At 47.4% G+C, this 7,341-nt stretch overlaps 1 protein-coding gene across 7 annotated transcripts in view; it reads right to left on the reverse strand.

The window, feature by feature from the left end:
- The window catches only part of PPIP5K2 (diphosphoinositol pentakisphosphate kinase 2), a 56,019-nt gene extending 51,140 nt beyond the window's left edge, over positions 1-4,879 (reverse strand). For all 7 annotated transcript variants that reach the window (XR_009724884.1, XM_061349364.1, XM_061349363.1 and 4 more), the window contains exon 1: positions 4,791-4,879. The gene's annotated coding sequence lies outside the window, so the exon portion shown is untranslated. The remainder of the gene's footprint in view (positions 1-4,790) is intronic.
- Between the last annotated feature and the right edge of the window lie 2,462 nt (positions 4,880-7,341).

Below are 7,341 nucleotides of genomic sequence, written 5' to 3' on the forward strand. Positions count from 1 at the left end.
GGAGAAAATGTTAGAGAAACAATCCTGCAGACACCAAGGTCTATGAAGGAGGGAGTTGGTGCTCCAAGCACTGGAGCAGAGATTCCCCTGGAGTCTGAGGTGCAAACCATAGTGAGGCAGGCTGTCTCCTTGCAGCCCCTGAAGGTCCACAATGGAGCAGATTTCCCCTACAACCTAGGGAGGGCTCCACACTAGAGCAGGGGGATGTTCCCTTAAGAAAGCTGTAGCCTGTGGAAAACCTCTGCTGGAGCTTCTGGCAGGAGCTGCAGCCTGTGGCAAAGACCCCATGCAGAAGCAGGCTTTCTGGCAAGACCTATGACTCCACAAGGATCCTATGCTGGAGCAATCTGTTCCTGAAGGACTGCACTCTGCAGAAAGAGCCCACACTGGTGCAGTTTGTGACAAACTACTTGTAGTGGTATCTAGCACGATTTCGATTCTTGTGACTCAGGTAGTGGAGGGAGAGGTACTGAGCCCCTGGGATACAGTGCTAGGACACCTGTGACTGGCTCAAAGCTGCATCATCAGGGGAGGTTCAAACTGGACATCAGGAAGCATTTCTTTACGAACGGGTGGTAAAACACTGGAACAGGCTTCCTAAAGAGGTGGTCAGGTCCCAGGGCCGTCAGTGTTGAAGAGGCATTTGGACCATGCCGTTCACACCATGCTTTAACTTTTGGTCAGCCCTGAATTGCTCGGGCAGTTGGAACAGATGATTGCTGTAGGTCCTTTCCAACTGAAATTCTGTATTGTATTGTAGTGTTGTCTAGCCAGTCTAGGAACTGCACCCTATGGGAAAGACCCACTTGGAGCAGTTTGTGAAAGGCTGTCTCTCATGGGAGGCATCCCACGCTGGTGCAGGCAAGAGCATGAGAAGGAAGGAGTGGCAGAGACAAAGCATTATGATTGACCAGTCCCCATTTCCCATCCACCTGCACTGCTTGAGGGGAAGAGGTGTAAGAGTTGAAAGTGAAGTTGAAGAAAGAAGGGAAGAAAGAAGAGGTGAGGGAAAGGTGTTTGGTTTTGTTTTTTTTTCTTCTTTCTCAATATTCTATTCCAGTTAATTGGCAATAAGTTAAATTTCCCTAAATTGAGTCTGGTTTGCCCATGACAGTAGATGGCGACTGATGTTCTTGTGCTTATCTAAACTGACAAACTTTTTGTCATATTTCTCCTGTCAATGTAAGAGTGATAGAGTGACATGGCAGACACTTGGTGACCAGCCAAAGTCAACACGCCACAGTGCTCCAAATGTGTTTCCTGGGCAAAAACCTACTGCACTGTTACCTGCACCCCATCTTCAGCAGTAAAGTATATGTACAGGTGCTTTTAGCCACACTTTTTTCAGCTTGGTGGTTAAAAAATTATTCTGATAAACAGGGATTTGAAGCCACTGAGACAAAAGGAAGCAGAAACAATGGTTATCTTGTTCCACTCAACTGCTCTATCAGGCTACCATAATCCAATTTCACTTGCTCCACATACCATTAGTTTTCTTTAACATGGCCACTGAGTTTCTCTTACAGGACAGGGCTCCCTGCTCTGGATTCCAAGAAGAAGCCAGGCATCTAACGTGCAAAATCTTACCAGTGAGACATCTACACTCTCATCAGCAGGAATCCAGAAATAGCCACTTTACTGGCATTTCCTACTGGAAGCAGTTCTGGTCAGTGCTACTTACAGGGGCATTTACATTTCTTCAAATGCTATATAGCTAGGCTATCCAATTAACTGCAGTTGCCTAAATCTTTTCCTGGGGATGTGAATTATTTTCCAAGAACTATGCCACCCAAATGTTTGTTCCTAAGTAAGATTTCTGTTTGACCCTCCATATTACAGAAGTGCAGCACAGTGGACTGAAAACATGCCATGTCAACCATAATTCTGTTAAGAAGCCAGCTTTTCAGTGCCTTTTAGGTTGTTCATGAATGAGGTTCCTCGTGTTAAAGCACAACTATTACGGCTTTCAAACAGTAACTATTTGGCTGATTTCCCCATGTTTGCTTTCTTTCCTGGTAATTATACAGTTAGTTATGAGAAATATTTCCAATCACTTAGAGTTACGAAACTTGAAGTGAAATAACTTTTCAATGCATCTTTCCCTTACCAAATTCTTTGCTCACAGAAATCCCCCCCCTCCTCCCCCCCCCCCCAATATCTCACGAGTAGAAATGTGAGTTTTCAGCACACATAATGACATCCCCCAACACTGCATTATTACAGGGCATCTTTCAACTCTTTAGCAGGTGAGTATAAACTATAAAATGAGACATTGCCATCCTTCAAAAGAACTTTCACAACAGAAAAACCTGTCTGGTAAATATCACTGTCTTCTCTTCAAGACAGAAGGGCAGTATTTCAACTACAAACTGACATCTGGCATGTGTCACAAACATCTCCTGCACAGCCACAGAACAGACAACTTTCATGTTCATTACCAACCAAGCTCTTTTCTAAATCAAACCTTGTCAAACACGTCACACAAAGACATTTGTATTTGTGGCAAGCCTTAATGTTTCAAGAAAGGCTGGCTTCCAAACTTTTAGAGATCCCACTTAAAGACATCAAAACAGCTTCTCCATGTTCTAACAAAGAATTTGTGATGTCAACTATGTAGAGATGAGAAAATCGTTGCAAAGATGAGAAAGCTTTTCCAAAAAAAATCTGTACCTAAGCACAGAAGAATGGCAGAAACTGTCTTCCACAGGAAAAAAAGGAAATAAATCAGTCAATCAAGACAAGCCAACCAGTAAAAATAAAACAAAATCACATTTCTCATATATTGAGCCACAAAAGAGGCATACTCTATCAGTCAAATCCTTATGCCAAAACCAGCTCTACGTAGCAAGAACAGATTTTGAATCAAAACTTGTTCACCAAAACAAAGGAAGATTCTGTGGGAATTTTGATACCCCAGGTTGAAAAAAAAATTTGCCTTGCTACTAATTAGAAAAATGATGCAAAAAGGACGCAGAAAAGATGGAAATGGAGCAGATGAAATAGATGAAGAGAAATAAAACACTCAGAAAGATGCTCTTGTGAAACCCCACTTGCAGTCCTGTGTACAGTTCTGGTGTCCTCAACATAAGAAGGACATGGAGCTGTCAGCAAGTCTGGAGGAGGCCATGATCATACTAAGAGGTCAGGAGCACCTCCTGTATAAAGACAGGCTGAGAAAGTTGGAGCTATTCAGCCTGGAGAAGCTGTGTGGAGACCTCATAGGAGCCTTCCAAGATCTGAAGGGCCTATAAGGATACCAGAAGAGGGGCTCTTCATCAGGGACTGTAGTGATAAGACAAAGGGTGATGGCTTTAAACTTTAACAGAAGAAGTTCAGATTAGATATAAGGAAAAAGTTCTTCACTGTGAGGGCTGTGAGGCACTGGAACAGGTTGCCCAAAGAAGTTGTGAATGCTTCATCCTTGACAGTGTTCAAGGCCAGGCTGGAAACAAGCCTTGGGTGACACTGTAGTGTGAGACATCTCTGCCCATGGCAGGGGGGTTGGAACTACATGATCTTATGGTCGATTTCCAAACCTAACCATTTTATCATTCTATGAAACATAAAGCAGAAATAGTGTAACAAACAGCTGTAAGGAACTGCTTTTCAACTTAAGAGCACTAAATACGAGTAGTATAGGTGTGAAAGGAAACCACTTATCTCACTGTGGTTGCGATACCAGTGCTCCTGCTTGTGTAAGGAGAAATCAGCTACTACAGGGCAATCAACAAGGGACAAACCCGAGCATATTCAAAGCTTACCAATACTCAGTGAGCCTCCTGGGTTCAGGAAAACACCATTACAACAAAGTGAAGTGTTACACAGGCCACTCTGTCTATACACATCTCCCATTTCAGCTCCCTACAGGTTAATTTCTGGTTACTATATATAACTGATTTTCAGCTCTGGCACCACTGCACTTTTTATTCTCCTACCTTGATTTCAGTGTAGATCGAAATCACCCTTCCCCCAGCTAATTTTATACCGCTAATTTATAATCAGTTTTACACCCCATCTAATTCACCATCAGTTGTGGGACGTTAGCAGAGAGAGCCTGAACCCTGGTGGTTTGAGGTCATCACCCCACCCGTTTATGAACGCTGCTTTTCACCCCATGAAGCATTCCACCGCGCTTCCGCTAGCGCAGCACGCTGCGAACCCGAGTCACGGCTGCTGCAGACAGATCATTGCCGAGGACGGAACGACCCGCACAAGGCCTAGAGCGCACACCGGCCGTGCCCAACGTGTTTTACTGGCGGTGTCGCCGACCCAGCATCACGCACAAAGAGGACTGGGTGTGTTCGCCCACCCCGACACCGGAGCCGTGACTCCCACCTCAGCCGCGGATCCAGCTCTGCTTGTCACGAGGCTCGCTGCGGAGTGGCCACCGCCCCACTCAACACCCTCCCCGCACTCCCGCCCCGCCCCACCGCCGCCCCATCACGGCACCGTGGGTCACGGGCGCCGCACCTCCACTCGCTGTCGCGGCAGCTCCACACCGCCGCTGGTGGACAGGCCGCAACCCGAGGGGGCGACCCCTCACCCCATGTAAAAGGGGATCAGTGCGCCAGGTGAGCAGCACCGAAAAAAAACCCGCCTAACCTCATCCACCGTCCCGGTGCCCCATTGAGGAGGAGTGACCGCCACGCCCCCCCAGCCGCGGCACGCCCCCCCCCCCCCCGCCACTTCCGGGGGCGCCACATAGGTCCCGGGGCACAAGGGCCGCAGTTGCGGTTAGCCGGTGAGAAGGGGTCAGTGTTACGGTTGCTGGGATAAGGCTGCGCCGGTACCTGTGGTGGAGCAGTGCGTGCGAAGGGAGCTCCGGCGGCTCTCCCGCGGTGCTCAGGTCTCGCTGCGGAGCCTGGAAGAGAGGGTGAGGTTCGGCGGCGGAGGGAGAGAGACGGGGGAGAGGGAAAAAGGTCGCGTCGACGTCGCTTTGCGCATGCGCAACGCTCACCCCGCGGACCTGCGCGCAGGGCAGCGGCAGCAAGGGACTACCGCTCCCAGCGTGCCCTACGCGGGCAGCGGCGATGTTGGCGTCCGCGGCGGCGCGGTGCATGCTGGGGGCTGTAGTGTTGGCGGCAAGCTGGAGTGGGGCTCAGGGGCGGCGGTATCTCTGCGCCGGATGGTGCTGAGGACGGGCGGGACACTTCCCGGGAGGAAACTCTCTGGGAGGAGCGCCTGGCGCAGCCGTGGCTATGAGTCCTCTCAGCTCCGCTGTCGGCCTTTACGCCTTCGGCTCTCCTGACCTTGTGTAACGGTCGTAGTATGCGATGCCGAGGTGTGTGCGAGGCGGTGGCCGGGGCGAGGGCGCTGTTTTAACGAGCTTTGCAGCGCCTCTTCCGCGGCGCTGTGCAATGCAGGCCCCGTCTTGACCCGGCTTTGCCCGTGCGGTCCGGTGTGCCGGCGGCTTGTTAGGAGGTGTGGCAGTGAAGGTATCTCAGGAGTCGGGGTATTGTGAAATGCAGGGGGCTCTGTAAGATATGGGTTAGTGTCCCAGAAGCTATGGAGGGGTATGAGTGTATCTGTCATACGATCATTTGGGTTCAGGGGACCTTCAGATGCCATCTGGCTCTGATCCTCTGCAGTGAGTAGGACAACTAGATGTGGTTGCTCAGGACCACATACAGCCTGGCCTTGCATGTCTCCAGGGATGTCACATCCAGCACCTCTCTGGGCAACCTGTGCTAGTGTTTTGCCACACTTACCCTAAGCAATTTTTATCGTGTCCCATCCAAATCTCCCCTCTTTTAGTTTAAAACTATCACTCCTCATCCTGTCACAACAGACCTGCTAAAAAGTCCTCCCCCATCATTCTTTCAGGTGCCTTTTAAGAGCTGAAAGGCTGCAATAAGGTCTTCCCAGAGTCTTCTCCAGGCTGAACATACCCAACCCTCTCTGCCTTGCCTTGTAGCAGAGGTATTCTGTCCCTCTGACCATTTTTGTGGCCCTCCTCTGGACATCTGTTTACAGGTTCCTGCTAGCGCTTTGGTTAGAAAAGATGTATTTGAGGCTCCTTGGGAAATTCCTGTTTCTGGTAGGAATTACAAATAGAGATAGGGGACGTACTCAAAAGCTGGATTAAAAAAAACCCAAAACCAGTTGGGATTGTGATGGGAGAGGGCATTAAAAAGCAAAATAGTAGAATGTTGGCAAATGTAACTGTTTTGGCTAAGATGAACGAAAGAGCCCTGGTTATGTGGAAGTTTAGTTATCTTTGCCAGATACTTTTCCTTGTATTCTTTTCCAGCTTCAAAGGAATTAAGGATCGGTTGCTAATTGTGTAAGTGTTTGATTCTTATGTACTACCACATTATGAATTATCTGAATTCTAAATAACAAAATGTTATTTTCAGTTCAGGTTTTTTTAAGATTAGGCTAAACAAAGTAAATTGGGTGTTGGGCGAGGGAGATAAGGGTAAGCGAGTAGGGCACATAAGAAACTAAATACCCAGGAGGGAAGCTCATTTGATGCTGTCCTTTCAGACAGCAGTCCAGCAGACTATTGCTGCACTCTTTGCTGTATCAGGATCCTGCTAAATACATTAAATGTGCACTATAGAGATACTATGTAAGTATTATTTCTTTGCTGGCTTATGCATGCTATTCCAGACTTCTGTCGTAGAAACTGCTGTTGCAGGAATGAGCACAGAATTTCTGTTTAGCTGATGGATGAGCAGAGGTCTTGCTCAGGTGTATCTTACTGCTGTGCAACTTCAGTTTTTTAGAATCTATAAGCATGTACTATGTGGAGATTATTCACTGTTTGTGACAAACATTCGACAAGCAAAAAGTACTGAAAGAGTGAAGATTGTCCTGGAACATCTTTTCTTGCCATGTGTGAAAGTCTCTTTCAAGCCAAAATGGTCCCTCCTCCCAGTGATTAGGTGATAAATCATACCTGGCTAGTTTTGACTTCTAGCCATGGTCGAGTAGCTGCAGCACGGCCTTCAGGATGTGATAAACACATAAATGTATTGGCTTTTGCAAATCATAGGTATTGCTATGTGGACATAACTGTATGAGTTCGCAGTAACAGACACAAAGCTCTCTAAGGACAGAAGATTAGACAGCAAGTTGAAAATGGACAGAACTCTTGAGCAAAATGGAGTCGCATAGCAAAAGAATTTGTAAAGGTAAAAGAAAAGGGGGAGGGGAGGCTTGATATAGCGTAAGCTAGTGCCTGGAAAACATAGGGTTAAAATACTTTTAACTTAGGTTGAAGATAAAGAACAATATTTGTGATCTAAGTCTGTGGTGAGACAACAGGATTTAGTGGCCCCACTAAACATGAGTGAATTATTTCACCCCATCCTTCTACTTATCAGTTAGTTTGGAGAC

The sequence above is a fragment of the Neopsephotus bourkii genome, unplaced genomic scaffold, assembly GCF_033783945.1.
Source record: "Neopsephotus bourkii isolate Nb327-2 ecotype Australia unplaced genomic scaffold, CSIRO-AGI_Nbou_v1 NB_410, whole genome shotgun sequence".
Classification (NCBI taxonomy): domain Eukaryota; kingdom Metazoa; phylum Chordata; class Aves; order Psittaciformes; family Psittacidae; genus Neopsephotus; species Neopsephotus bourkii.